The sequence below is a fragment of the Schistocerca cancellata genome, chromosome 2 (genome assembly GCF_023864275.1).
Source record: "Schistocerca cancellata isolate TAMUIC-IGC-003103 chromosome 2, iqSchCanc2.1, whole genome shotgun sequence".
In the NCBI taxonomy this organism is placed as follows: Eukaryota; Metazoa; Arthropoda; class Insecta; order Orthoptera; family Acrididae; genus Schistocerca; species Schistocerca cancellata.
Window position 1 is genome coordinate 49924071 of NC_064627.1, and position 6858 is coordinate 49930928.

Below are 6858 nucleotides of genomic sequence, written 5' to 3' on the forward strand. Positions count from 1 at the left end.
GCTAGGCGCCCTCAGCAGTAGGCTGGTGAGGCATGTCGGAGTGTGTCGCCACATCTTGACATGCACGATTACAAAGACGGCTGTTGCTCGTCGGTGGACGTGACAGAGACTGAGACCTCCTTTGTCCTTCGAGAGGGCGGGGCTCATAGCTGACTTTAAATAACAGGCTTTGACTCACAAAGGGACCCATGCAGCGAGCATGCGTTTGGTCATTGACGGCGGGATGTGGAAAGTCTGGGTCATGTGCGGGATTTGCGACACGACATAAACGTTAGAGAAACAGGTCCATTACAGCATGTCCAGGGTTCGGAGTCGATGGTCACGGAGTTCTGCTCACAAGGGAACATCCCCATCGCACCCCCCTCAGATTTAGTTATAAGTTGGCACAATGGATAGGCCTTGAAAAACTGAACACAGATCAATCGAGAAAACAGGAAGAAGTTGTGTGGAACTATGAAAAAATAAGCAAAATATACAAACTGGGTCGTCCATGCATAAGATAGGCAATATTAAGGGCAATGTGAGATGAGGAGCGCCCTGGTCCCGTGGTTAGCGTGAACAGCTGCGGATCGAGAGGTCCTTGGTTCAAATCTGCCCTCCACTGAAAATTTTGCTTTCTTTATTTACGCAAAGTTATGATCTGTCCGTTCGTTCATTGACGTCTCTGTTCACTGTAATAAGTTTAGTGTCTGTGTTTTGCGACCGCACCGCAAAACCGTGTGATTAGTTGACGAAAGGACGTGCCTCTCCAATGGGAACCGAAAACATTTGATCACAAGGTCATAGGTCAACCGATTCCTCCACAGGAAAACACGTCTGATATTTTGTATACGACACTGGTGACAGCATGTGCGTCACATGACAGGAATATGTTGTCAACCCACCTAACTAGTACACTTGGCGAATGGGTGAAAAGTTTCTTCTACCTTGCCCGATTTAGGTTTTCTTGTGGATGTAATAATCACTCCAAAAAAAGTGATGAAAATATAAGAGTTTTTCACATAAACTGAAAATAAAAAGTTAAAATTTTCGGTTGATGGAAGATTTGAACCAAGGACCTCTCATTCCTCAGCTATTCACGCTAACCACAGGACCACGGTGCTCCTTGCCACACATTGCCCTTAATATTGCCTATCTTACCCATGGACGACCCAGTTTGTATATTTTGCTTATTTTTTCATAGTTCCACACAACTTCTTCCTGTTTTCTCGATCGATCTCTGTTCAGATTTTCAAGGCCTATCCACTGTGCCAACTTATAACTAAATCTGAGGGGGGTGCAATGGGGACATTCCCTTGTCAGATGCGGAATAAGAAGTGCCTACAGTTAAGGGCCACTGATCGCCGCAACTTGATCGTAAAATCAGTACCCAGACGTCGTACCACGTCGCAGATCCACAGGGGAGCGACGCATTCACCGGGCAGCACAGTGCCTACAGACAACGCACGAGGCTTGCTACTCCTGCACTCACTGAACATTGTTGCCGTTGCGCAGGATGAAGACCAAGTCGTCCGCATAGGCCATGCAACGAAAAGTGTGTCCGCGAAAACTGATAGGATTGGGGAAAGAGGGCAGCCTTGCCACGCCGATCTTTATACCAGGATGGGCAGTGTAAGATGACCATTTTACAGGATCCTGGATGTCATGCCCCGGAGTAGATGCATTATGACCTTCACAGAGCAAACTGGGACTCCCACATTCCGCATCACTGCTGTCAGATGGGAGTGATCAACCCAATCAGAGGCCTGACCGAAATCAAGGGAGGCCAGGCCTGTTGTGATGCAATGCATACGCACATGCACGATCATGCCACAGTATTGACATAAGGCAGTCCAGAAGTTGTGATTGCCTTCCAAACAGGCCTGATAGTGGGACACCACATATTGCGTGACCCTCCTGAGATGTGTTGCCAAAAGCCAGGTAATGATCTTCATATCACATTTCAGGAGCGATAGAGGACGATAGTCACTGATGGATCTCCCATCGTTTGGCTTATGGACAGGAAGGAGCAATCCTTCGAGGAAGACACCGGGAAGCTGTACTTCAGCGGACATCGAGTCGCGGCATATGTCTGCCCAGGTAGGCGTCAGTAATAGGCGGTAGGTCCTGTAAAACTCTAATTGGAGTCCATCAGGTCCTCGTGACTTGTGAGGTGTGCCGGCCAGTATAGCTGCAGTGAACTCCCCAGTCACGTCCTCAAGTAATATCTTTTGTGCGTCCTAAGGTAGTGTGCCATACATATGGGAGAGATTTCCTCAGTCGCGTCTGGGGGATGAGGATGTCCTCATACAACTGACTAAATGAGTATGGAGAGCATTTCCGACTGCACGTTGTGTTGTGACCGTCGGCTAAAGTTACAGCATGGGTCACTGTCCATGCCAACGCTGGCATTTCATGATACTGTGATACATCGACAACCCTTTGTAGTCCATTCTATCCATGGTGCACACACGAACAATCATCTCTTTGGGTTGGTGTCTCGTGAGTACTGTGACTTATGACGTCCATGTTGCTTCGACGAACTGTCAGCATTCAGGTGAATGTAGGTGTGGAACATTGAATTTCCATGGGCCTCGACCATGCCATACTACCTATCAGCGCAAGGTGACTGTGCATATATATAGGCCTCATGGTCGTAAAAAGCAACGGGCCATATTTCAGAAGCCTGTGTGCCTCGAACAATGGTGCGCAAGAGTTACATATGGTCTACATGGCTGGAGGAGTGGCTGGTATATTGAATGAAACCTGCCCTATCGCTATGTACGTACTCCCGTGTGTCAACGAGTTGAAGGTTGGCTATGATGGTGGAGTGCTCTGGACATGGAACGTAGTGTGGCAGTTGGTCCTTCAGTGCACGACTGGAGTTACAATCCCCACCAAAGATTAGGGCATCCTGGTGTACCATAAATAAGGGTATGACTGCATGTGCGAAGAAACTGGACCGTTCATGGCGTCATCCTGATCCAGAGGGTGCACAGATGTCAACCTTTCTGACATCATGCAGAGTGAGTGCCAAAACGTCTTCAGCAGTTAGGCCACCACAGAGTAGGATTACCATGCCACTGCCAGTGGTAGACACGTGTTAGACATGAGCAGTGTACCCAAATGAAATCCTTAACGTAGACCTCCTGGAGGAGGACAAAGTCTTGTAACATTGTCAGTTTATGATGCGTACAGACGGTACTGATGTTGAGTATTGTTTGGTATCCACATCTGTCAGGAAGGCTGTTAGGGGCAAACCATCTGCAGAATCCATTGCATTTTCACTCACTGTGTCATAGCTGTCCTGACACCTCCATCGGGACATCCCCTTCTGCAGCACTGGGGAATAGCACAGTGTCCTCCTTGACATCACCAGCCCATGAGCTTGTCAGTACAGATACTGTGTCCCTCGACAGTCTGTCCGCTGTGCATGGAGGTGGAGTTGGCACAGCAGAACTGGTGGCACCCAGGACACTTGCGGGAGGGTTCGGTGCCACCACATCACTGTGCAATGAAGCTGTCGTAGGGTGAGGTCCGATATCTGCGTGTCTAAGGACTTTATGTCATTGGACATGTTGTTGTCATCTTGTAGCCCTATTCTTTGAACATAATCATCTGATGATGCACAGGGCCACTTCCAACGCTTCTGTGGGGCCTTTTACGTACATGCTGTTCTGTGTTGGAATGGGAGTGGTTATCCATCGCCTCCTTGCCATTTGAAAGGAAGGCAGAAGTTGGTACAACATCAGACATCAGACCTTAACTCTGAGGAGAAGACCATTCACAGTACAGGATGATGCAGCTAGTCACCAGTGGTATAGCAGGGTAGGTACAAGCCAAGACAATGATCTCATCTAATGTCACTGATAAGATAAGGGGGGTTACGCATCCAGTGTCAGGTTACATACGTGGGCCACTTATGTTGAAGCCCCCTCCACACTCCTCCTCCCTGGGACACAACCAAGAATTGACTAACGTCACCCACTGGAACCTTAACCCCCTCCCATCCTCCCCTCCAGTTGGGTTATTATTAATCAGTACATTATTAATTAATACATCAATTAGTGATTATTTAGATAATTTGGAACTGGTTGAGATTTGTTCATTTCAGGGTGGGTAACAGAGAAATGCCTGGAGTCAGTGACCTGAGGAAAGAGGAATTATAGTATGAACATAGAATTAGGTGATTTGAGCACTTTGAGAGTGTAGCTAACCAAATGAGGATGTTGAAGGAAATACTGCACAGCCCTGTTGTCATAACACTGACACATCCGAATGAAGTGAGTGAGGCCATAGCAGTTATTGAATCAACTTTAGCCAAACTAGCATTGGTTGTGTCTTTTTTTAAGTAGTGGAACCTGATTGTGTACAAGTGATGCATTTGAAGCCTCAAATAATGCTTTATTTGAGTAGGCCGTGTGATTTATCTTGCATCAAAGGGAATGAGCAGGTGGGTAAACAGATATACCAGTTACAGAATGAAGTCACTGCCATCTTGGAATGTACTGAGGAAATGCCTGCTCCAAATCAAGAAGAGAGTTTAGAAGCGAAGTGCTCAGAAACTACTGGAGAGGAAACTGAGTATGGTAGTTTGGTTGGTAGGATAAATGTTGATAACCAAATGGACCTAAATGAGCAAACTGACTCAGGATGCAGTGATTTGTTTGTTAAGTTACCTAATCTTTTACTTGGGTGTAGATTAGATTAGATTAGATTAGTATTTCTTCCACAGATCATGAATACCCCAAAATATGATGCCATACGAAAGCAGACCCCCCCCATGAATCATGGACCTTGCCGTTGGTGGGGAGGCTTGTGTGCCTCAGCGATACAGATAGCCGTACCATAGGTACAACCACAACGGAGGGGTAGCACAGGTGTGGAGGGGGCTTCAATATAAGTGGCCCATGTATGTAACCTGACACTGGATGTGTAACCCCCCTTATCTTATCAGTGACATTAGATGAGATCATTGTCTTGGCTTGTACCTGCCCTGCTATACCACTGGTGACTAGCTGCATCATCCTGTACTGTGAATGGTCTTCTCCTCAGAGTTAAGGTCTGATGTCTGATGTTGTACCAACTTCTGCCTTCCTTTCATATGGCAAGGAGGCGATGGATAACCACTCCCATTCCAACACAGAACAGCATGTACGTAAACAAAAGGCCCCACAGAAGCGTTGGAAGTGGCCCTGTGCATCATCAGATGATTATCTTCAAAGAATGGGGCTACAAGATGACAACAACATGTCCAATGACAATAGATACGAAGCCCACACCTACTACAGTAGTACAAGTTTATATGCCAACTAGCTCTGCAGATGACGAAGAAATTGAAGAAATGTATGATGAAATAAAAGAAATTATTCAGATAGTGAAGGGAGACGAAAATTTAATAGTCATGGGTGACTGGAATTCGAGTGTAGGAAAAGGGAGAGAAGGAAACGTAGTAGGTGAATATGGATTGGGGCTAAGAAATGAAAGAGGAAGCCGACTGGTAGAATTTTGCACAGAGCACAACTTAATCATAGCTAACACTTGGTTTAAGAATCATGATAGAAGGTTGTATACATGGAAGAACCCTGGAGATACTAAAAGGTATCAGATAGATTATATAATGTACGACAGAGATTTAGGAACCAGGTTTTAAATTGTAAGACATTTCCAGGGGCAGATGTGGACTCTGACCACAATTTATTGGTTATGACCTGTAGATTAAAACTGAAGAAACTGCAAAAAGGTGGGAACTTAAGGAGATGGGACCTGGATAAACTGAAAGAACCAGAGGTTGTAGAGAGTTTTACGGAGAGCATAAGGGAACAATTTACAGGAATGGGGGAAAGAAATACAGTAGAAGAAGAATGGGTAGCTTTGAGGGATGAAGTAGTGAAGGCAGCAGAGGATCAAGTAGGTAAAAAGAAGAGGGCTAGTAGAAATCCTTGGGTAACAGAAGAAATATTGAATTTAATTGATGAAAGGAGAAAATATAAAAATGCAGTAAGTGAAGCAGGCAAAAAGGAATACAAACGTCTCAAAAATGAGATCGACAGGAAGTGCAAAATGGCTAAGCAGGCATGGGTAGAGGACAAATGTAAGGATGTGGAGGCTTATCTCACTAGGGGTAAGATAGATACTGCCTACAGGAAAATTAAAGAGACCTTTGGAGATAAGAGAACCACTTGTATGAACATCAAGAGCTCAGATGGAAACCCAGTTCTAAGCAAAGAAGGGAAAGCAGAAAGGTGGAAGGAGTATATAGAGGGTCTATACAAGGGCGATGCACTTGAGGACAATATTATGGAAATGGAAGAGGATGTAGATGAAGATGAAATGGGAGATACGATACTGCGTGAAGAGTTTGACAGAGCACTGAAAGACCTGAGTCAAAACAAGGCCCCCGGAGTAGACAACATTCCATTGGAACTACTGACGGCCTTGGGAGAGCCAGTCCTGACAAAACTCTACCATCTGGTGAGCAAGATGTATGAAACAGGCGAAATACCCTCAGACTTCAAGAAGAATATAATAATTCCAATCCCAAAGAAAGCGGGTGTGGACAGATGTGAAACTTACCGAACAATCAGTTTAATAAGCCACAGCTGCAAAATACTAACACGAATTCTTTACAGACGAATGGAAAAACTAGTAGAAGCCAACCTCGGGGAAGATCACTTTGGATTCCGTAGAAATACTGGAACACGTGAGGCAATACTGACCTTACGACTTATCTTAGAAGAAAGATTAAGGAAAGGCAAACCTACGTTCCTAGCATTTGTAGACTTAGAGAAAGCTTTTGACAATGTTGACTGGAATACTCTCTTTCAAATTCTAAAGGTGGCAGGGGTAAAATACAGGGAGCGAAAGGCTATTTACAAT